This window comes from Anomaloglossus baeobatrachus, chromosome 6 (genome assembly GCF_048569485.1).
Source record: "Anomaloglossus baeobatrachus isolate aAnoBae1 chromosome 6, aAnoBae1.hap1, whole genome shotgun sequence".
Lineage (NCBI taxonomy): Eukaryota > Metazoa > Chordata > Amphibia > Anura > Aromobatidae > Anomaloglossus > Anomaloglossus baeobatrachus.
Genome location: NC_134358.1, coordinates 346,690,731 through 346,716,496, shown reverse-complemented (window position 1 = coordinate 346,716,496; position 25,766 = coordinate 346,690,731). Strand labels below are relative to the sequence as shown.

The following is a 25,766-nucleotide window of genomic DNA, read 5'->3' as shown; positions in this document are numbered from 1 at the left end:
TTGACCTCAGTGCCCAACTAAAAACATTAGCTCATGTGAAGTGGAGAAGCTCATCAGGTACTCTCGTCAACGATATTACGAATATGGTAATAAGGCACATACATTACCGTGTTTTTCCAAAAATAAGACCTCCCCCAAAAATAAGCCCTAGCAGGGGATTTTCAGCATTTTCGGAGAAAGGCTTAAATATAGGCCCTCCCCCGAAAATAAGCCCTGGTCCCGGATCAATAATAAAGTGTCCGTGCAGCTAAAAAAGATACAGATACTGCAGGACACTTCATTATACACAGCGGCACCCGGCAATTACACTCACCCGACACTGAGCGGCAGGAGCTGCAGTGATCACACACCCGCACACGTCAGCTCACACACACACACACACACACACACACACACACACAGGATCTCGCACACACATCAGATAGCACACACATCAGATCGCACACACATCAGATCGCACACACACTCACTTCATCCAGAGACACCGATCTCTTCTCCTTAGAGGCAGTGCAGTGGAGCGCAAGGAACAGGACCTGCGGCCGGACACGTGACTTGCTCTCATTCCCTGCGGCCGTAAGTGCTGGATGTGATGTGATGTATGTGAGTGAGTGAGTGTGTGTGTCTGCGAACGGCTGTGTTTTTCTGCGATCGGCTGTGTATGCCTGCGATCGGATGTGTGTATCTGTGATCGGCTTTTGTGTGCCTGCGAACGGATGTGTGTATCTGTGATCGGCTGTGTGTGCCTGCGATCGGATGTGTGTGATCTGCTGTGTATATCTGCGATCTGCTGTGTGTGTGATCTGCTGTGTGTATGTGATCTGCTGTGTGTGTGTTTTTCTGCGATCGGCTGTGTGTGCCTGTGATTGGCTGTGAGTGCCTGCGATCTGCTGTGTGTGCCTGCGATCTGCTGTGTGTGATCTGCTGTGTATATCTGCGATCTGCTGTGTGTGTGATCTGCTGTGTGTGTGTGTGTGTGATCTGCTGTGTTTGTGCCTGCGATCTGCTCTGTGCCTGCGATCTGCTGTGTGTGCCTGCGATCTGCTTTGTGTGATCTGCTGTGTATATCTGCGATCTGCTGTGTGTGTGTGTGTGTGTGTGTGTGTGTGTGTGTGTGTGTGAGAGATCTGCTGTGTGTGATCTGCTGTGTGTGATCTGCTGTGTGTGCCTGTGATCTGCGTGTGTCAGCGTGTCAGCCAGCAGCAGGGTAGGACAGCGTGCAGCACCGACCGGAGATCACAGGAGGACCTTGGAATCACGCAGACGTCCTGGTCTGGCGAGTATGAGTCTCCTGGGAATTGGGGGGTCTGCTTTTTTGGGGGGCTAAACTTACCCTCAACCGTGTTTCTCCAAGAATAAGACCTCCTCCAAAAATAAGCCCTAGTGCTTTTTTGGGGGGCAAAAAATATATAAGACAGTGTCTTATTTTTGGAAATACATGGTATTAACCACTAAAGTAAAGGTTCAGGCCCCTAATAACTTCCTGTATGGCATAAAAGACACATCAGGGATTATACAGTATGACCCTACAAAAATAACACAATGCCTCCATGCTTACTGTTCAACGCTTTACTCTTTACCCACTAACTTACCATCATCACCCACAGATAGAAACAGAGTCCTGCGCGATTATCTTCCTGCCATCTTCCAAAGCTATCTGAGGAGGCTCTGCTAGATCTAAATCGAAAAATAACTAGGGAAGAGGTGGATTAAACCATTAAAAATCTCCCATCGCACAAAGCTCCGGGTCCGGATGGCTTCTCTTATTTATATTACAAAACTTATGTAGAGATTGTGTCCCCTCATCGTACGTCCTTATTCAACAATTTCATGAGTGGAGAAAAGATTCTTGATTCATTCCTCCACTCATATATTACGGTTATACCGAAGGAGGGTAAGGAATCCAATGGATTGTGCCAGCTATCGCCCCATAAGCCTTCTTAATTCTGATTTAAAAATATTTACAAAAATTTAGCAGAGAGATTGAGTGTCTGGCTTCAACAACTGGTCCATAAAGACCAAGTTGGCTTTGTACGTTATAGACAGGCAGGTGATAACACTAGACGATTGATGGATTTAGTGGAGGTGGCTGACACAGGGGGAATGGAGGTGGTCCTACTAGATCTGGACGCTGAAAAAGTATTCGACCCATTAGATTGCTCGTTCATGTTCCAAACGCTGGTCCAATTTGGATTTTCAGGCCCTTTTATCATAGCGCTAAAAAGCCTCTACTCACGTCCAACTGCAGTGGTCAGACTGCCTCATGCCCACTCTGGTAGCTTCAAAATAAGAAATGGGACGAGGCAGGGATGCCCACTATCTCCTTTATTATAAGTATTGAGTGTGGAATCCCTGGCCGTACAAATATGGGAGAATCCTAATATCCAAGGCATAAAAATCAGAACTAAAACCTTTAAAGTTGCGTGGTTTGCAGACGATGTGATGTTATCTCTGACCACCCCATGGGTATCATTACCACCAGACACTAGACAACTATGTAAGAGTATCTGCATACAAATTAAATACGAGTAAAACTGAGGCGTTAACCTTAAATAAAAAAACAGGAGAACAGCGAGTATATATGCAAATTGTAGAGATTCTTATTGGTGAGAAAGATGCACACGCAGAAAACAGCAATTGATCACAATTTAAAAACCACTACCAATAAATCAAGGGGGGCACATGGTATTGAATTCAATAAAATTCTTGTCTGTCTCAAATAGCCGTGAGAGAGGTGAAACAAACCGAATGAATGGTAAGCAATATATTGGCAGGACATGAGACAAACGTAGTGATGTGGTCAATAGGGTGACCGCAAAAAAATCGATGTAGGTTTTTTGTCTGTCTGGACCCCACAAAACGATTCCCCTTTAAAGATATTGAGATAGCCAAAATTTGAGCTCGATCAAACGACGTTAACCCGTGCCGCTCGTCGCTCAAAGTTTGAAAAAATCCAAATTTTTGGCCAAAAAGCTGACATATGGAGCCATAACTCCAGAACGGTAAATAATAAAAACACGCTTAATATCTCAAAAGAAAGCTAATGTTGTTCTTCCAATTTTATATTTTATACATAATTGTTATTTTAAGTCAAACTGAGTTACAACAGCTTTTAGCCAAGAACGTGACCTGGTACCACTAGGAGCATACTTCGTATATTTTGTTATTAAGTGATACATTTTGGGTTTTTTTTGTATATTTTTGAGTTTAAAGTAGAACTATAACAAAAAAACAAGTAATACTGATAAGTCTAATGACATTTTTTATTTTAAAATATAAAAATGAGGTATATAATGCATACAAAACAGACACAGAAAAGATACAGACGTAGTACCTACATGAGTTAATAATTTTACATAGTTATCTAATCTATTCTAGAGCTTTTGTTAAAGTAGTTTTTGAAACGTCAGAATATAATGCTCGGCATTTGCTTACAACTTGCAGGACATATTGCTTTTGTTCTTCATCTTTTGTCAGAAGGTCGTTAAAGTCGGTTATTAATTTAACACCACGCTCAGCCATATCATTAACTACTTTTAATGTTTTGACAATTTTCAATCCTTCTTGGAAGTCCTTATTTTGAGGCCAGGTGTTTGGATTTTGTCTTCGAAAATCTGTTTTTATATTAAATCGGTCAAAGAATGTAAATGTTTCTTTGGTAAGCAAATTTACCAATCCTCCAACTACCTCTTTTAATTTTTCTTTCCTAACTTTTGGATTTACAACCCTAGCATGCTCTCATGGTTCATCTGTGCTACTGAGCAATTTATTAGCCATTAACAACTTTTCATCGTCTGTAATGGTGGGATCAAAAAACGATAATCCCACCAACTCTGCATTCAAATACCACAAACGGTTCGAAAATTTGGTCAGGGCTATTTCTGCAATGTCGTTGTCACATTCCTTATAGTCTAACAGACTATGCAAAATACCTAAATCTTGCTTTGGCGCAAGATCAGCTTTTGGAGCATTGAACCAAGCTTTAAAATAAATTTTAACTAGGAAAACAGAAATGGCACACACAGAACTTTCTTCTTCTTTAGACATCTTAAATTGACGACGAAAAATGAACATTTTTAAGCAGTAAATAGCCTTTGCCATCCACCTAGCGTGATGAATGGCTCCTGGAGTTCTAAAACCCACAACATTGCCGTCTAGTGATCCAACAAATACAAGACCCAACTGCAACAGCTCCTTGTAGTCATCTCTGGGGTGGCTCTCAGTTAATTTGGTCTCGAATTCAGCAGTAACATTTGCAATTACTTCTGGAGTTAGCTGCTTTTGTATTAGATTGTCACTGAAACCTGTGCCGTATTTTCCTTTGTCTATCTTGGGCCACGCAGTGACTGTCTGTTTTGTATGTATTATATACCTCATTTTTATATTTTAAAATAAAAAAGGTCATTAGACTTATCAGTATTACTTGTTTTTTTTGTTATATTTCTACTTTAAACTCAAAAATATACAAAAAAAACCCCAAAATTTATCACTTAATAACAAAATATACGAAGTATGCTCCTAGTGGTACCAGGTCACGTTCTTGGGGCTAAAACCTGTTGTAACTCAGTTTGACTTAAAATAACAATTAAATATATAAAATATATATTTTGAAGAACAACATTAGCTTTCTTTTGAGATATTAAGCGTGTTTTTATTATTTACCGTTCTGGAGTTATGGCTCCATATGTCAGCTTTTTGGACAAAAATTTGTTTTTTTCAAACTTTGAGCGACGAGCAGCACGGGTTAACGTCGTTTGATCGAGCTCAAATTTTGGCTCTCTCAATATCTGGAAAGGGGAATCGTTTTGTGGGGTCCAGACGAACAAGATTCCGACATTTCCCCCCCCTATGAGATCCAGTCACCCGAGTGGTCAAACTCAACCTGTATACAATACAGGGGTGTAAAGGCACCCGTATGACTGAAAGGATAGGTGGTGATCATGCTTCTTTTGGGTATGTGTACCATGTATTGAGTATGTATCAGGTTTTGTCTTTGTTACACTTTGACCTCAGTATTCTTTATGGCCCATGTGTCCTGCCTATATGAAGTGACCTGGATCTCGGTCTAGTCTAGATGCACTTGCACTTTATTACCATTCTCATTATGCTGCTATGACTGACCCAGGGATCTCTATAGGTGTTATACCTCTCAATTTGGGTCCTTTTATGACAACCTTGTACCTTATGAATTCTTTTAAAACATTTACAATGTGATTTTGACACATTAGTGATTGTGGTCCAACTCCTCTTATACTCCTGCCTTCTCAGATGATTTTCTATCGGATAATAATATGCACTTATATTCAATATTTGGCCATTTCATTCTGAGCAGGCAGGGGACTCTTCCTCCACGCACCGTCTGTTTGCAGTCCCCTTTTATCATGGTAATATACCACACAAAATTTACCGTGCATTACTTCAATTTCCCTTGTCACTCAGGATCCTTTCAGTCATACGGGTGCCTCTACACCCCTGTATTGTATACAGGTTGAGTTTGACCACATCACTACGTTTCTGTCTCATGTCCCGCCAATCTATTGCTGAGCATTCATTAAGTTTGTTTCACCTTTCTCACGGCTATTTGAGACAGACAAGAATTTTATTGAATTCAATACCATGTGCCCACCTTGATTTATTGGTAGTTGTTTTTAAATTGTGATCAATTGTTGTTTTCTGCGTGTGCATCTTTCTCACCAATAAAAATCTCTACAATTTGCATATATACTCGCTGTTCTCCTGTTTTTGTGTTCAATTGTGAGTAGTGCATACACGCTGCCAGTATACATAAACCGGCAGCGTGTTTACCTCATGGCTCTTTCATTGGGAATTGTTCTTTTAGTTAACCTTAAATATCCCAGACTCTAAACTCCAAAACTTAAAACAAACATGTAAATATATTTGGCGCTCTACTTAGATACGATATTTAGGGGTGCAGATTACAATCAAATACAAAAAATAATTCCAAGCAAATTTTCCCCTACTAATTAAGTGTCAGCCAACCTTCAAAAGTGGTCTTCTCTCCAATTGCCTTTTTTAGGCAAGATAGCTGCAGTGAAAATGTCAATACTTCCACACTTCTTATATTTATTTGAGACTATACCAGTAAAAGTGCCCTTAGTAGTGTTAAAGAAGGTTCAGTCATCTCTTATGAAATTCATTTGGCATTCCGGCAGACACAGAAACGAGGGGGGATTGGCGTGCCCCGATTTAACATTGTACTACTTTGCAACACATTTAAACCGTCTCTTCTCTTGGTCAACCCGCCATGCATATAAGAAGTGGACAGAAATAGAAAAATGTGGCTGGACCCGTTTCATCCAAGTTCTCTGGTCTGGGGACAGCCATATGACATTCCACCGGGCAAACTGTTAGGGTCAATGGCCTTCACTAGAGAGATATGGAGATGCAGAATTAAATATCAATTAGCCATCTAGACTTCCCTCCTTAACCAGTTTCTGTTCACACCCAACCTCTCAAAAATAATGAGCCGTGAGATAGTCAGAAGATGGGGCTGAGTCAGTTCTTTTCTGCCTCAGAGATATCGTGGACCCACATATTATGAAATTGAAACCGTTACGAAGGATAAGGGATAAATCTAAAGTTCCGCTCTTTCTTCAATACTCCTAACAACAAATTTCACACTACTTTATGACATTGGTAGGCTCATTGAAAATGCCTTAACCAACCCGATTCGAGTATATATGCGCAAATAATACTAATACTAGAAGACTGATTTCAGATATATATACGCACTGCTAATGGGATTAAGTACAGACGTTCCCACACATCGATACATACAGAGATGGGAAAGGTGGTTGGGTAGAAAATTACCGGAGCGGGTGTGGGGGGTGATTTGGGAGAGGATGAATCCGTTATCAGTAAATGACCTTTATAAGGAAAATCAGATTAAGATAGCTATGTCCTGGTACCATACTCCGAATTATTACAAAAATGTAATCCTACTATCCCATACACGTGCTGGCGGTGTGAGAATGCAGGGGCTTCCCTATTCCATATTTTTTGGACATGCCCAAACATAAAGAGGTACTGGAGAGAAGTGGAATTATTGACAGGGAGGGTGCTTTCACATCCGATCCACTTAGACCCAGCGACCTACCTATTAAATGTATTCCCTCATGCTTTGGCTAGATAAGACAAAATGGTTATTGCACATGCTCACAGAAGCTAAATGCCTTATCTCTATATCATGGAAAAAGGTGCCCCACCCTTCTAAAGAGGATCTATATGCACGTATCCAAGACGTACGTATGTTGGAACAAATGACGGCCTCTCTCCATAATACTTTAGACACCTTCTTACAGGTGTGGGGCGACTGGGATGCTTTTGTCACAACTTTCCAATAGTGGGGTCTGCGTAGTAGGAAATGTTTCAATGGCGTTAAAGGTATATAGAGATTATCTCTCTTTCTGATGGCTACGCAACGTGAACTACATGAATGTAACTGGACACTTTAACCCTCACTTACCTCCCATTCTCGGGTTTGTTTTTCTAGAGAGACTGATATTCCTACACTTTATGTTATGTAATTATAATTGTATGGCTTAAATGGATCTGTAATATGATTTGTTCATTTTATACTCAAAATCAATAAAATCTAAAGTTGGTTAAAAAACAAAAAACAAAAAAAACACTATCCCAAAAGGTAAGGCCCCAGGCCCCGATGGCTTTCCCATAATATATTATAAAAAAAATTCAGATATCTAGTTGAACTATTTAATTATTTCCTATCTGGAACCCCACCCCCCAAGAAAACACTTGCATTTACTACATTTCTTCCCAAAGGAGGCAAAGACCCGCTACACTCTAGTAGCTACCACCATATTTTTTTTAGCTAGGGCCCCACTTTGCGTTTTTACCTGCGTTTCTGCAGCGTTTTGAGAAGCACCTTTTTCATGCCAAATGGCCTGCGTTTTGCGTTTCCATGATATTCTATGGTTAAATATGATTTCCAGACCCCACTTTGCGTTTTTAAACGCTGCGTTTAATTTGCATATTTTGTGGCAAAAAACATGCGTTCAAAGAAGCAACATGTCAATTGTTTTTGCCATTTTGGGTGCGTTTTGCTAACATTGAAGTCAATGAGAAATGGCAAAAACCAAAATTCCTACAAATTCCAGCGTTTTACCTACTTTTTCAGTGCAGAAAACATGCGTTTTGGACTACCAAAACGCATGCTTTTTGGACATCAAAATAATGATTTCATATGTCCCTTTACACACACACATAGTCCGACAATTAAAAATAAGAAATTAAATTAGTGCTATTTTTCCATTAAATAGCATATTACCGCTATAATTTCATTAAAATAATTTATTTTCCATTATTTTTCCCAAAAATATAGATTTGTTTCTTTTTATCAATTTTTTCATTGAGTTTGACTATTTAAACTTTATCAGTGTCTAGATGTTCAAAACGCATCTATCAAAACGCAGGTGGAAAAGCATGCAAAAAGCACTGAAAATGCATCAAAAACGCGGTAAATACGCATGCGTTTTCAGCGCTAAATTTCTGAAAAAGGCAACTTTGGTCAAATCAATTAAGCCCAAAATGTGCGTTCAAAACTGCAAGTAGGTGAACGCAAAGTGGGTCCCTAGCCTAAATCAGATAAATTTTTATTTTTCAGCAAGTATACAAAACATGTGTTCTATTTTCAGCAATAACGAGCAGAACTATAAACTTTACCTCCTCAGCATCCCCTCCCCCTCCCCCTCAGCGTACATATTACCCATATCAATATCAAAGATCTTACATTTTAACCCTTCAATAGCATATATTGGAATGTATAGAACTAACTATCTCTGCCCCTAGTCCAACATCTCCCAACTCTAATATTTATCCATATTGCAACCACGGATTCCACAATCTATCAAAAAGTGCAAGTTGTTTCCTTTTCCCATATATGCTTCTCTCCATTCGAACAATATGATTAACATATGCGACAAATTCCCCTCTAGTCGGTGGGTCCCCCTGCATCCAGTGTTTGGCAATTACTTTCCTTGCCGCATACAGCAGTCTGGCTATCACTATTTTAAAATTGTTGTCTACTCTTATTTCTTCCACGTAACCTAAAAGACATACCAGGGGTTGTCTGGGAAGTTTACATCTATAAGCTCCTTCTATTCTATTAAGAACAGTTATCCAAAAGGGTGCCAACCTGGGGCACATCCACATCATGTGGAAAATGCCGGCACCTTCTCCATTACATCTAGGACAGTCTGAGTTACTCCTCAATCCCATTTTTACACATAATTAGCGGGGATCTATATGCCCTAAGCACCACATATAGGTGGGATAATCTTGCTGGTTCACTCATTGAAAATTTCGGTATGTATTCCAAAACACTATCCCATACCTCATCAGTGATCCCGTCAATCTCTGCCTCCCATTTAGTCCTAGTGTTTACAGGGTGATCAAGCTAATATGTATGCAGTAGGTCCCTATATACAGTAGATATGATTCCTCTTGTGGATCCACTACTACACACATTTCAATACTAGGTCTGCCTGTACCAGCAATGATTGCTTAACCCCCTGAGCCACCACTGCATGTGCCAACCGTTTGTACTGGTACCACCCAAGTGGGGATATCCCAAGCTCATCCTGCATTTGTGTAAACAATTTCTGACGTCCCTGGCTAAGAATTTGCCTCATATACCATATACCTTTATGTGCCCATTCCTTAATTTTGCCTATCTTGTATATCTCAGAGCAGTTTTCATTGTCCCACAACGGAGAGAATTCAGTTATTGCTGTAATCACTCTTATTTGCTTGATCTTCCTCCAGATTCTATTCATCAGGCTAAGTGTGGGGCTCGTTTTTCCTATTCTCCCAAATGATCCGTTCTCCAGTCCGAACACTAATGGTTTCCGATGCAGAACATGCCCTAACAGTTTGGATGCTGGGTCTACCATCCCTAAATCTGCCCATCTCCTGAAATGTTGACTCTGAGCTGCCAGATAATATATTCCCGGATTTGGTAGTGCTAGCCCCCCCTCATCCTTCGGTCTCTGTAGCATCTCGAGTTTAAGTCTGGCTTGTTTGTGCTTCCATATTAAAGCACGGAACATGGAATCAATCTCCTTAAAGTGACTCTGAGGGATCCAAACAGGAGAATTGTGCAACACAGAGTATCTTGGGCATAAGCACCATTTTAATAAGATTAATACGTCCTATTACTGATAAATAAAGCTTATTCCAAGCAGTTATCTTACTTCGCAGTTACTTCAGCAAAGGGACTAGATTAATAGTAATGTAATTCCCAATTGGCATGGATACCTGAATGCCCAGATATCTAAACTGGTCCACAATCCGCAGTCTGTTGACCTCATCACCCAGGATCAACCTATCCACTCCCGCGTCCAACTGAAACAGATTCGATTTGGTCCAATTGATAGTCAGTCCAGAAATCCCCCCGTACCGCTCGATCACCTGCATGGCACAGCTCAACGATGCCCCTGGGTCTCCCAGAAACAATAGAATGTCGTCTGCATAGAGGGCTATCTTCTCTTCTAGATGGCCATATACAAATCCCTTTATGTCTCTGTTCTGCCGTATAGCAGCCGCCAGTGGTTCCACTGACAGAGCAAAAAGGAGAGGCGAAAGCGGACATCCTTGGAGAGTACCCCTTTGTAGATCCACCGTGTGACAACATTCCATTAATCCTCACTTTAGCTGCTGGTCTAGTATATAGCAGCTGTATCCAGGATATAAAATTAGGGCCAAATCCCATATGTCTTAGCACTCCCCACAGATATCCCCTTGTGAGCATCTAACGAGGCTATTACTCTCTGTCCCGGATTGTCCACCGGCAGTTGCATGTTAAGGTGTAATCATCATATATTTTTTACCGTGGATCTGTTAGGCATAAAACCCGACTAATCCTGGTGGATTAGGGTAGATATCACTTCTGTTAATCGATTAGAGAGCATTTTGGCCAAAATTGTTACATCCGTCGTTAACAGTGAGATGGGCCTGTATGAGTCGGGGAGTTTTGGATCCTTATCCTCTTTAGGTATTACTGTTATTATCGCCTCCCTCATAGACTCTGGCAGTGTCCCCCTCTCCCTTGCCTCCTCCAAGACACTCAGCAAATTTGGTAAGAGTATTTCTTCCAAAGATTTGTATACCTCCACCGGTAGACCATCTACCCCCGGGGCTTTTTCATTTGCCATGCCATGCAAAGCTCTCTCTATCTCCTCAAGTATGATAGGGCCCTCTAGACTGTGTTTCTCTGTGTCTGTAATTTTGGGTAATGTCATTGTACCTAAGAAAGCCTCTAGGTCGCTCTGTCTCGTCTCCCCTCTAGTGGAATATAATTCCTCATAAAAGGCTGCGAACGTGTCCAGAATATCTACCCCCTCCGTAACCAATTCACCAGTTGTGGTGCGAATGCAATGCACAAAGGAGGATTATCTCTGGGTTGCCGTCACCACCGACAACAGATGTCCCACCTTTTCTCCATCCGCATAAAAGTTCTCTTTTTGAAAAGCCTGCTTCCTAGCCACTTTCTCCAATAGCACCTTATTAACTTCTTCCTGCACTGCTTTTAGCTTCTGCCTATTCTCTGGTGTGGGCTGTGATACCATCTCTGCTTCTGCTCCCTTCAAGGCCTCTAAGCAATCAATTTCCCCCTGTCTACTACGAGACTTACACCGGCAAACGTCTCTAAATAAAAGGCCTCTCAGGTATGCCTTCATGGCGTCTCAAACTACCAATGGATCCGCACTACCTCTATTAAGGGCAAAATATTCCAGAATCTCACTGGCTATACCGTCCATGTCAATACTTTTTACCCAAACCGGATGTAGCTTCCATTCTCTTGTTAGCATCTTTCCTACTCCCCGTTTTTTAATAGATACCAGTATTGGACTATGATCCGATATTACTCTAGCCAAATATTAAACATTTGAAATTCCAGAATCCATCATTTAATTTCCCAAGGCCAGGTCTAAACGGGAAAGCGTACCATGGGTCGCTGAGTGACAGGAAAAACAAATCATCCCTAAATTCCTTATACTCCAAACGTCTACCAACCCCAATTCTTGAATAAAGATACCAAATGCTCTCGCTCCGTCCCTCTTCGCTTCCCGTGAGTTTCTGCTCCTGTCCCAATATGCATTTATGACATTATTAAAGTCACCGACCAACAAGAATGGCAAATTCCCCCATTTAGTCGAACTCTCTCTCACCTCTCTAATTTTGACACTAGAGTAAGGCGGTGGAACATATATAGGTGGAACATATATAGCAGTAATGCATAATTGTCCATACAACTTACAGATCATTATTACATATTGTCCCTCTGTGTCTATCCATGTCTCCACTTCTTCATATAGGGCAGATCTATGGACCAACACAGAGACCCCTCTAGCATAAGTAGAAAGTAGAGTGATACGCCTTTTGCACCCATCGCTTGTTCAATACATTTGTCGTTTTGCTCGTCAAATGCGTCTCCAATAAACACATTATTGATGGTCTCTGGTCTAGCATATATTTTATCATTGCATCTCTTCTACCTCTGACAGTCCCCTTACATTCCAACATAATATTTTAAACTCCTCTCCCATGTTGAAAATTACTGGTTATCTTTAAACAAATATCCTGTCCCTCTGTACGCTGAGTCTTTCCCTTCCCTAACCCGCCCCTTAGAACCACCCCAACAGAACTCCATACCTCCGATTTACATCTTTAACTCCCATAGAGGGAATGAGGTCTGTCTCCCCCAGACCGGTCAACCTGCTTCCTCCTTTTCTTTCATACCAAACCTGTCTCATCCAAGTGAGCAGAACCCCCCAACTCACCTCCCGCCTTCACCATATTCATTTGCATATATCATATAATGTAAACTACTAACATATGAATTTTTGAAAACTTGAGCATTTATCAATCGCCGCCGCACGGCCAGAAGGAAAAAAAAAAAAAAATGGGATTTATTATCCTCCTCCTGTCATTGTCCAGCTTAATGTTAGGAAACTTCTCCTTGCCCCATCTAACACTCAGGAACAGGAGCACGAGATCAACAATAACCTGGAAGAGGAAGAGAGAAGAAGAAAAAGAAAAAATAAAAAAAAAAGAAGAAGGGTACAGTCACTGCCATAAACATGGGCTTATGAAGTCTCCTTTTCCTCTAGCATATGCAAATGCTTATGAGTACACAGTCCTGTAGTCCAGGAAAATCACGAAATTGCAGTGTCACTCATAGCCAGCTTCTATCCTTCTCCTGTTTGCAGCTTCCTTGCATTGATGTCTATCCATTCATGGCCTCCTCTGGATCAAGAAAAAAGTGCACCTTCTCCAGTGTTACTACTCGAAGTTTTGCTGGGAACATCATGGAATATTTAACCCCCAGCTCACGGAGTCGTCTCTTTACCCCTGTAAATTGCATTCTTTGCTTCTGTACCGGTATTAAGTAGTCAGGGTATATAGCCACTGGGTGTCCATCAATTATCAGGTTCTCCAGATCCCGCGCCTCGCGTAGAATATCCCGGTCCCTGTAGTTAAGCAGTTTCGTCAGCATCATACGGGGCCCCTTGCCAGGTGGTTGCGGTTGCATTGGGACTCTGTGCGCCCTCTCAATTGCATATAACTTGGTCAAATTATCAGCACCAATCTTTTCTTTAAGCCACGTTTCTATGAATTCAGTAGGATTTCTTCCCTCTACTTTTTCCAGGATGCCCACCAGTCTTATATTGTTCCTCCTGGAACGGTTCTCCAAGTCATCCGTTTTTGCAGACAACTCAGATATTTGCTGCTGGAACTTTTTCTCTGCTTTTTGCAGTGTAACTATGATCCTCAGCTGCCCCCACTCTTTCCTCCACAGCACTGGTTCTCATATCAGTTTTCTTCTGATCTTTTTTGAGAGTAGCTATATCTCCCTGTATTCCCAGCACCTGCTGGGTTAATGTTGTGAGGGCCTGTTTGCAAAAGGAGACCACCTGAAATACATCCTTAATAGTGGAGTTCTCCTGTATTTCCTCTGCTGCCTGCTGCTCTCCTGAATCCTCCTCCTGTTTGTCTATTCCTTCAGCCTCCTCCAGATCTTCCTCCTCCTCCTCCCCTTTCTCCTCCACCATCTTACCGGGCTCCTGCAGAGATTCCTCTGATTGTCGTGCAAACTGTGCAAGCTTTGCAGCTGCTTCCATGCGATGCTGGCAGGCTGTGTTTGCTTTCTCCGACTCCTCTCTGACCTCGGTGCCATTTTGTGATCCAGGCCCTCTGCCTGCTCCAACTTCCCTCTGTCGCCGCCTGGACATGCTGCCGGTTCAGGAGCTGAGACTTCTCCTGCTGGATGCCGGTACCTTCCCCTGCGCTCCGGTGTCACTATAATCGTCAGCCGTGCGGCGGCTCCAGCGGTATCACGGTAAGTCAGCTGGAGAGTGTCTCCCTGTGTGTGCTCACATCCCGGTCCAGGCTCCGCCCCCCGCTACCACCATATTTTACTTCTAAATACCGATATGAAAATGTGGGCAAACATTTTAGCAAGAAGGATAGGCAGAATATTGCCTAAACTTATTCACCAAGACCAAGCAGGGTTTGTAAAAGGAAGGGAAGGTAAAGACAACTCCACTAAATCCTACAAACTATACTGTATGCGCTACAATCAAAAACACCCCTTACACTTCTTTCCACAGATGCTGAAAAAGCATTTGATAAAATTAGCTGGCCCTTCATGGTCTGTACATTGCAAATATTCGCCTTCTCCTCAAAGTTTATAGAGGCAACCTTAACACTCTACTCCCAACCCACAGTAAAAGTGAGTTAGTGGAGCCTTTTCTTCTCCCTTTACTATCAACAATAGTACAAGTAGAATATCAACGGAAGAAAAAGAAAAAAACAGGTATTTTGCCGCGCTTGAAGACCATAGACTATGATGTCAGGCAAATGATTCTTTTTATTTCATCCTACGCGTTTCGGAGACCACATAGTTACATAGTTACTTAGGTTGAAAAAAGACCTAGGTCCATCTAGTTCAACCTTCCTCCACCAGTTCTACATTTAGTCACGAAGTCATTTATAACCAACAATGTTTTGTGTACTGAGGAAATCATCCAGCCCTTTTTTAAAAGCTGTTTTAGTATCTGCCATTACTACCTCTTGTGGTTGGACATTCCACAGTCTGACTGCTCTAACTGTAAAGAACCCTTTCCTATTTAGCTGTCGGAATCGCTTTTCTTCCACTCGCAGTGAATGCCCCCTGGTCCTTAGTACTGTCTTTGGAAGAAATAAGTCATGTGCCAGTCCTTTATATTGACCACACATGTATTTATACATATAAATGAGATCTTCTCTGAGACGTCTTTTTTCTAAGCTAAACATATCTAACTTTTTCAACCTGTCATCATATGGGAGGCCTTCCATTCCTTGTAATAGTCTAGTTGCCTGCCTTTGAACTGACTAACTTCTGAATGTCCTTTTTAAAATGTGGAGCCCAAAACTGAATCCCATATTCCAGATGTGGCCTTACAAGTGATTTATAGAGGGGTAACAATACGTTGGGATCACGGGATCTAATCTCTCTTTTTATACACCCTAAAATCTTGTTTGCTTTAGCAGCTGCTGCTTGACATTGAGTGCTGCTGCTCAGCTTATTTGTAATGAGTATACCCAAGTCCTTCTCCTGTTCTGTAGTCCCGAGTTTACTTCCATTTAATGTATACGCAGCTATAGGATTACTCCGTCCTAGGTGCATTACTTTACATTTATCAACATTAAATCTCATTTGCCAAGTATCTGCCCATTCTGACATCTTATCCAGATCTTTTTGTAATATTGTACTATCCAGGTCAGTTTTTAATATCCTACATAGTTTGGTGTCATCGGCAAAGACTGACACTGTACTATCAATCCCATCCACAAGGTCATTAATAAAGAGAGTAAAAAGAATCGGTCCAAGTACAGATCCCTGCGGCACCCCACTGCTGACTATAGCCCATTTAGAGAATGTACCCTTTATGACTACTCTTTGTTTCCTATCTTTTAGCCAATTCCTTACCCAGTTGCATATTGTGTCCCCTAGTCCTTGCTTCTGGAGCTTTAGTATATGGCTATTATGTGGTACAGTATCAAATGCCTTTGCAAAGTCCAAATAAAATCACATCAGCTGCATTACCAATATCCAGGTTTGAACTTACCCCCTCATAGAACCCCAACAGGTTGGTTAGACACGACTTATCTTTCATGAATCCATGCTGTCTGTCAGTTATCATATTATTTTCTGCAATATATTTTTGCATGTCATCCCTTAAAATGCCCTCAAAAACTTTGCATACTACTGATGTCAGGCTTACTGACTACAACTGTCTCCTTCTTCAGGGTAAGGAACTATTACAGAAGCCAAGGAAGAGTGCTTTTATAAAGCAGTCAAAAAGAAGGGGGAGGGAAAACAAAGAAAGGAAACCCTGCCCATGACGTCAGCTCACCATGTGCTACAGGGCCATGACTCATAGCCACATGGAGCAGAGCCGTGTCAAGATCACATTAGGGATTTCCATATATTACAAGATAGAACTCGCTAAACATTAATCATCCATCATAAATAAATAAAAAAGGACTGTCAAGGGTGCACAGATAACTGTGAAAAAATTTGTTAGACATATTCATATCAAACTATGCACACAGATATACATATGATATAAAAAATATGAAGTGAAAAAACACAAAATATAAAGCATCCATTAGGCATAAACCAAACATAAAAATAAAAATAAAACTTAAACATGAACATTGAAAGCTGCCTCCCAGCCAAGAATATGACTGCAAAAACAGTTTCTTACTAGTAGCTAATGGTCAGCTGTAATCAGCACCATTAGCATACGGACATGAAAAAAGCATTGCATAAAGTGCAGGTGAGCATACTGAGTTATTAAGTGTCTCTATTTGTTAGTATTACTGATTTTAGATTTTTCTGCTATTACTTTTGGACATTAACCTTTGAAAAAACAAAAAGTGAATGCGTGAAAAAATGCAATTGCAAACAAGAAGTGATGGGGTGTGCATTTGGAACACTAATAAAGCAGACTAATGAAGGAAAACTGGAAGAATTAATATTGTGTACTTGCGTGCAGAAAGAGAAGGAATCTCTTACCAAAGGGGGTGAAGTGGGTTCAGGCCGTGGGAAAAAATTAAAAGGCGCAGGCGCGCTGCACAGGGACAGTAGCAGGATCCTCACAGCAAGGTCGAGTGAGTTCAAGAGCGTGGGAAACCGCTGTAGCACGCGTGCGCGCACATCATACTACAGCAGCTAAAGAGAAAAAAAGAGGCATTTAAGCTCTGACCAAAGAGCATTCACAAAAAGAATCAGTGCCAAAAAAGAGGATGATCAGGCAAAGGATTCAGCCTTGCACCGTAAACAAGAGAAAAAAATGTTTTTATTTTTACAGGGAAAGATTTGAAACACGCAGCGATGCTTATAAAGAGATAAAAAATACTATAAAAACATGGAGGTATAAGAAAACTGCCAAAATATGGAGCTAAAAATATCGTTACTATCCAGCATCCAATATCATTGGTGTCTGCATTTATGACCAGGGGAAGGGGGGGGGGAAATAAAATTAGAAACATACCTATGACGCTTATTTGAATTATATATAAATATTTAAAAAGATTTTTTGGAACTTTTTTTTATATAAAAGAAGGGAATTTTGTTACTTACCGTAAATTCCTTTTCTTCTAGCTCTTATTGGGAGACCCAGACGATTGGGGTATAGCTACTGCCCTCCGGAGGCCACACAAAGCACTACACTAAAAAGTGCACGGCCCCTCCCCTTCTGGCTATACCCCCCCGTGATATCACGGGTTCTCCAGTTTTAGTGCCAAAGCAAGAAGGAGGAAAGCCAATAACTGGTTTAAACAAATTAACTCCGAGTAACCTCGGAGAACTGAAAAAAACCGTTCAACATGAACAACATGTGTTCCCGCAAACAACAAAAAAATCCCGAAGGACAACAGGGCGGGTGCTGGGTCTCCCAATAAGAGCTAGAAGAAAAGGAATTTACGGTAAGTAACAAAATTCCCTTCTTCTTCAGCGCTCTATTGGGAGACCCAGACGATTGGGACGTCCAAAAGCTGTCCCTGGGTGGGTAAAGAAATACCTCATGTTAGAGCTGCAAGACAGCCCTCCCCTATGGGGAAGCCACTGCCGCCTGCAGGGCTCTTCTACCTAGGCTGGCGTCCGCCGAAGCATAGGTATGCACCTGATAATGTTTGGTGAAAAATGTGCAGGGTCGACCAGGTAGCTGCCTGGCACACCTGTTGAGCCGTAGCCTGGTGTCGTAATGCCCAGGACGCACCTACGGCTCTGGTAGAATGGGCCTTCAGCCCTGAAGGAACCGGAAGCCCCGCAGAACGGTAGTCTTCAAGAATTGGTTCTTTGATCCATCGAGCCATGGTGGCTTTAGAAACCTGCAACCCCTTGCGCGTACCAGCGACAAGGGCAAAAAAATGCCTCAGAGCGGCGCATGGGCGCCGTGCGGGAAATGTAGATTCTGAGTGCTCTCACCAGAACTAACAACTGTAAATCCTTTTCATACCGGAGAACCGGATGAGAACAAAAAGGAAGGTAAGGATATATCCTGATTAAGAAGAAACGCGGATACAACCTTAGGGAGAAACTCCTGAATAGGCCGCAGCACCACCTTGTCCTGGTGGAATACTAGGAAGGGAGCCTTGAATGACAGAGCCGCCAGCTCAGACACTCGCCGAAGCGACGTGATCGCAACCAGAAAGGCCACTTTCTGTGACAGGCGCGAAAGGGAAACTTCCCTCAGAGGCTCGAAAGGCGGCTTCTGGAGAGCAACTAGTACCCTGTTCAGATCCCATGGATCTAACGGCCGCTTGTACGGGGGCACAATATGACAAACCCCCTGTAGTAACGTGCGCACCTTAGGAAGACGTGCTAGGCGCTTCTGAAAAGAACACGGATAGTGCCGAGACTAGCCCTTAAAGGGAGCCGAGCGACCAACCTCTTTCCCAACCAGATTGCAGGAGGGAAGGCAAAGTAGGCAATGCCGATGGCCAGGGAGACACTCCCTGAGCAGAACACTAAGATAAGAATATCTTCCACGAGTTGTGGTAGATCTTGGCAGACCGCGGCTGGCTAGCCCGTCTCATGGTGGCAATGACGTCGTGCTCACGGTCGACCGACGGTGAGATGCCACAGATCTCGGTACCACGACCTCCCCGGCCATCTGGGGCGACGAGGAAGGTGTGGCAGCAATCGGTAGCTGGAACTGTGACCAATCCTGAGCCAAGGCGCCTGTCGCCAGAGCTCTTTGATCGTAAGACCGCGTCATGAAAATCGGGACCTTGTTGTTGCCGAGAAGCCATGACGTCGACGTCCGTCTTCATCCTGCGGCTACAGATTTCTTGAAAACAAACGGGTGCAGAGCCCATTCCCCTGCGTCCACGCCCTGGCGACTGAGGAAGTCTGCTTCCTAGTGTTGTACGCCCGGGATGTGAACAGCTGATATGGTGTATGCTCTGTCTTCTACCCATAGCAGAATCCGCCGGACCTCTTGGGAGGCTTGTCGACTGCGTAGTCCGCCTTGGTGGTTGGTGTATGCCACCGCTGTGGATAGTCCGACTGAATTCGGATCTATTTGCATTCCAGCCACTGCAGGAAGGCTTGCAGTGCAAGATACACTGCCCAGAGCTCCAGACCACTTAGTTGAAGAGTGGACTCCTCTGAAGACGGTCTTTGACCGTCTGGAAAAGTGGCACGTTCCTGTGTAGGGACATCGACTTCCCTCCCATAAGCGAAGAATGTGCTATTGAAGCGGACGCAGATGAAACTGCGTGAAAAAAACTCGCCTCTGGATGAGGCGCCTCCTTGAAGGAGAGACTGCCCCCTCGTCTGTAGTGAACGCTGTTTGTCCAGCGGAAGCTTCACTATCGCTGAGAGAGTGTGAAAACTCTCCAGGAGATGCCAGCGATTGGGTTCAACCTTGAAAAGTTGAAGACCCACCCGAAACTCTGGGAAGGGTCCAGCGCCATGTTCAGGTTGTGTTGGCATGCTTCTAAAGGAGAGTGCCTTGACCAGTAGATTGCCCAAGTAAAGGATCACAGAGTGACCGTGAGAGCGCGGGACTGCTCCCTCTGCTGCCACGAACTTGGTGAACACCCGTGGGGCTGTCGCCAGCCAAAGGGTATGGCTACGAAACGAAATATTCTCGTCTTTAACCCCTTAACGACCGCGGGCCGTAAAATTACGTCCTAAATGACATAATCTTACTGCCCGCGGTCCTCCGGCGGCAGCATGCCGCGATCGGCACACATCTCAGCTGATTTTCACAGCTGAGATGTGTGCCTGCTAGGCACGAGCAGAATCGTTATCTGCTCGTGCCGATTAACCCCTTATAATGGCGCTGTCAATACATGACAGCGCCATTATAAGCGCAATCGCGGTAAAGTTTTACTTACCGCCGAAACCGGAAGTCACGTGACGCGATCACGTGACTCCCGATAGTTGTCATGGTAGTACAGGGTCATGTGATGACTCCTGTACTACACATGAATTGGTTTCACTTTCGCTGTGCCCGGGGCACAGCAAAAGAGAAAGACAGCGTATCTGCTGTTTACAGCCTTCCAGCTGTGATCAGCAGATACTGCAGAGCGATCGGAATGCTGATCGCAATAGCCCCCTAGGGGGACTAGTAAAATAAAAAAAAAAAGTAAAAAAATAAGTTTTAAAAAATTAAAAAAAAACAAAAAAACCTAAAAGTTCAAATCACCCCCCATTCGCCCCATTGAAAATTAAAGGGTTAAAAAAATAAAAAATATACACACATTTGGTATCGCCGCGTTCAGAAACGCCCGATCTATCAAAATATAAAATCAATTAATCTGATCAGTAAACGGCGTAGCGGCAAAAAAATTCCAAACGCCAAAACGACGTTTTTTTGTCGCCACAACTTTTGCGCAAAATGCAATAAGAGGCGATCAAAACGTAGCATCTGCGCAAAAATGGTACCGGTAAAAACGTCAGCTCGAGACGCAAAAAATAAGCCGTCATTGAGCCTAAGATCCCGAAAAATGAGAACGCTACGGGTCACGGAATATGGCGTAAAACGTGCGCCACTTTTTTCGGACAAACTTCCGATTTTTTTTTAACCCCTTATATAAAAGTAAACCTATACATGTTTGGTGTCTACGAACTCGCACTGACCTGAGGCATCACACCCACACATCAGTTTTACCATATAGTGAACACAGTGAATAAAATATCTCAAAAACTATAGTGCTATCGCACTTTTTTTGCAATTTTTCAGCATTTGGAATTTTTTTGCCATTTTCTAGTACACAATATGGTAAAACTGATGGTTTCATTTAAAAGTACAGCTCGTTCCGCAAAAAATGAGCCCTCACATGACCATATTGACTGAAAAATAAAAAAGTTACGTCTCTCAGAAAAAGAATGGCGAAAAAAAAAAACGGAAAGCGAAAAATCGGCCGGTCGTGAAAGGGTTAATAACGAATCGTAGCCAACGCCGGTGCCTCGGAGCAATCGGCACGTGTAGATAAGCATCCTGATGTCTATTGATGCTAGGAAAACTCCTTGAGACAGAGAGGCAATGACGGAGCGGAGTGACGCCATCCGGAACCGCCTGGTTTTCACGTGCTTGTTAAGCAGTATAAATTCCAGAACGGGACGGAAGGAGCCGTCCTATTTTGGCACCGCGACCAGGTCGGAGCAAAATGCGTATCTGGTTCCTGAAGAGGAACAGGGATTACCGCTCTTTCCGCCTGCAGAAGAGCCTCGGCTCGGTCGGTGCGGTAGTTTGAAAACAAACTGACTCTCACTCACAGGCCCTTGACCTGCGGTAGGTAAATGCCGCTAAAGCGGGGGAGTCTGCCCCCCCGCGGTTGCGGAGTGAGAGGGCTGAAAATTATGAGGAAAACGCTTTGGTAGCGGTTCCTCCGGCTGCCTTCCCCGGGCGTGATTGAGCCCGCTAGGAATCTATGCCCTTCTGGGCTTTTTGAGTCGTCTTGGATAGTTGAGTGATTTCATTCAACCCTTACCAACAGACTATCACTAGATAAAGGCAACCTGGTTAAGCACTTCGTTGGAAGCAGCCTCTGTTCCACTCTCTCAACTACTAGCCTCTGCGTAAAAACACGGAGTTGGCGGAGGCCACTGACGTCCGGCTCGTAGAGTCTCGGACAGCAATAACAGCATGATTCGCCATGCCGACATTGCGAGTTAAAGACGCTGCTGGGACCGAGAGTACCTGTGACAGCGACCCCCTGCGCAATACTAGCTGAAATAGCTTGGAGTGCCTTCACGGCTGCGACTGCCGGAGCAACCGACTTGCCGATAGCTTCATAGACAGATTGCAACCAGAGGCCAATCTGCCTGTCAATGGCATTTTGAAGTGAAGTCCTATCCACCACTACAACTATAGATCTAGCTGCAAGCATGGAGATTGGGGGATCCACATTTGGATACTGGGTCTAGCGCTTGACCACGTCAGGGGGGAGCGACACGTGTCTCATTAATACGGTCGGAGAAACGCTTATCGTGATAAGCGTGTCGTTTCTGGACTGCGTCTCTGGAGTCAGAGTGCTAAACAAGTACTCAATATACGCTTGAGATACTGAAATAGAGATTTCTCTTGCTGTGAAGCTGACCCCTCCACTGGAGGAGTTGAGGGAGAAATACCCAACCTTTCGTTGATGGACGCAATAAGATTATTCACTATAGCGTCACCATCCGGTGTATCCGGATTGAGAGCGGTCTCAGGATCAGAGTCCTGAACAGCTACGTCTGCCTCATCGTACAGAGAGTACTCCAGCTGGGACCTTGACCAGTGATGGAGTCGAGGGCTAATCCCAGCGAGCCCGCTTAGGCCATCTGGGACTGTCGACCGTGTCGGATGCCTGCTCTCTGGGATGCCTGGAATCACTCTGGCGCCTTGAGATGCTCCAAATCAGGGCGGCCAGGGTCATTGCAACCATATTGCCCACGGTCTGCTTGGGGTGCAAAGTCTGTAAGATGTCAGTCATAGTCACAGACAATATATCAGCGGAAAAAACTGCAACTTCGTCCCTGTCTCTGGACAGAGATCACAGGCGGTTCCTTTGGCCACATATAGCAGAGACCCCGGTTGAGCAATAGCACGCACTGGGGGTCCTGGGACCGTATGACATGCAGTACAAGCAGCATAGAAAGCCCGTGCATTGGCAACTTGTCTTTTTCTGCTGTTGTTGTCTAGCTATCTAAGAGCCTAGCCGAGGATAGCGACCGTACAGTGAATAGTCATACAAGCATGAAGTACAAATAAACACTTCAGTACATGTAGTACACGCAGCATTGAAAACTTGTGGCTTGGCACATTTTATCTAGGAGCATGAGACAAGGATAGCGACATACAGTGAATGTATAGCATACGGGCATGACAGTAAACACTGCAGCCCATGCAATCCAAGCAGCATTGAAAGCTTGCGCGTTAGCACCCTAGCCTTTCTGCTGCTGTTGTCTATTTATCCAGGAACATTAGCCAAGGATAGCGACATACAGTGAATGTATAGCATACAAGCATGACAGTAAACACTGCAGCCCATGCAAGTCAAGCAGCATTGAAAACTTGTGCCGTAGCACCATTGCTCTACTGCTGCCTTTGTCTGTTTATCTGGGCGCATTAGCCAAGAATAGCGACATACAGTGAATGTATAGCATAACAATAAACCGTGCAGCACATGCAAGCGAAGCAGCATTGAAAGCTTGTGCCTTAGCACAAATTGCTCTACTGCTACTGTTGCCCAATCTGACAGTAAACACTGCAGCACATGCAAACGAAGAAGCATTGAAAGCTTGTGCCTCAGCAGCATTGCTTATTTGCTGCTGTTGCCCAGAATAGCGACAGTACAGTACAGTGCATAGCATATCAGCACACAGTCCAAAAACCCACTTCAGCATTAGTGGTGTCAGTACTGCTTACCGCCCGCACAAGAGCGGGTGCGAGGTCGCCCAAAAACCTGTGACTGGTTCCGTTCTCCCAGAGTGGAAACCATAATGGCTGCCGGCTTCTCTTCCCCGTCCTGTGCAGAGGGGCGGGCCGTGGGCGAGCCCCAGCCAAGAGCGGGAACCCGGCGTCTCAATGTGTTCAGTGAGAGGGGGCTGGAGAATGCAAAGCAGACTCCAGCTCCCTGCGCTGAGCTTCTGTACAGCGTCCCGCCCCTCCTCTGACTGGCAGGGCTGGGGCGGGAACGAAACGAAAACTAGGCCGCAAAGCCGGGGACTCGAGTAATAAGCGCGGCCGTCCTATGTGCACGGCCGACGCCGAAGTCCCCCGGCGCACCACAAGTCCCAGCCGCGCCGCAATGTAAAAAAAAACAACCAGCAGCGGCCGGCGCGGCCGTTTTCAATACATAAATTCACTCAGCAAAGCTGCAGTGAATAATAGCACCAGCGCTCCGCGCCGTTGTCCCCGGCGCACTAACACTCCCAGCAATGCTGGTGTGTGTGGGCGCGATGTGCATGGGGACACAGAGTACCTTAATGTAGCAGGGCCTGTCCCTGACGATACTCAGCTCCATATCCAGCAGGTTCTTTTGGGTCTGTGGATGGAGCTCGGTCTCTGTGCCTGGAGACCGGTAAGATCCCACTTCACCCAGAGCCCCTCATGGGGATGGGGAAGGAAAACAGCATGTGGGCTCCGGCCTCTGTACTAGCAATAAGTACCTCAACCTTACAACACCATCCACGGGTGAGAAGGGAGCATGCTGGGGGCCCTATATGGGCCCTCTTTTCTTCCATCCGACATAGTCAGCAGCTACTGCTGACTAAAATCTGTGGAGCTATGCATGGATGTCTGACCTCCTTCGCACACAAAGCTAAAAACTGGAGAACCCGTGATATCACGGGGGGGTATAGCCAGAAGGGGAGGGGCCGTGCACTTTTTAGTGTAGTGCTTTGTGTGGCCTCCGGAGGGCAGTAGCTATACCCCAATCGTCTGGGTCTCCCAATAGAGCGCTGAAGAAAGGGATTTTTTTAAAAAATATATATAAGAATATAGAAATATAAAAATATATAAGAATGCCACAACAATGTATATGTATCTGAAATGCAGACATTATAAAAACATAATAAAAACATGTTATTTGCCTGAAGTTATAAAGTGAATCTACAATTTTCTTGAACATATTCACCCACACTTAATAAAAATTTTAATAAAATAAATCAGTAATTTCATTAAGGCCAAACGGTTTAAGAGTATTTAGCCTGTGTATCCAGTAGGATTCCTTTCTACTAAGGGTTTCTGCCCTATTAGTGATGTTAGGAGAGACTTGCTCTATGGGTGTGATTTTAAAAACTGGATTTTTGTTGTGTACAAGCGTGCAGTGTTTAGACAACCCATGTTTTAGGAAACCAGTTCTAATATTGTAACGATGGGAGTTTAGTCTATTATGGAGCTCCTGACTGGTTCTACCCACGTACTGCTTCCCGCAAATACAATCCACCAGATACACTACATGATCAGACTGACATGTCAGACGATCCTTTATCTGGAACACATCCAAAGTTCCTGGAGCACTGAAAGAGGTCCTCCCGTGGTATATGCTTTTGCAGCACAAACATTTTTTTATGCCACATCTAAATGCTCCCCCCATAGCCGGGGTACTCTTTTTTTGACTCAACGTTGGTACTCTGAGTCTACTAGGCGCCACGATGGTTTTAATAGTGGGTGCTCGTCTGAAAGTGACTCCTGGAGTTGAGGGCAAAACAGAGCTAAGGATGGGATCCTTTTGCAGGA

At 43.8% G+C, this 25,766-nt stretch overlaps 1 protein-coding gene across 4 annotated transcripts in view; it reads right to left on the bottom strand.

The window, feature by feature from the left end:
* Nucleotides 1-25,766, bottom strand: part of TEX10 (testis expressed 10) — a 1,039,320-nt gene that overhangs the window by 662,375 nt on the left and 351,179 nt on the right. The window lies entirely within an intron of this gene.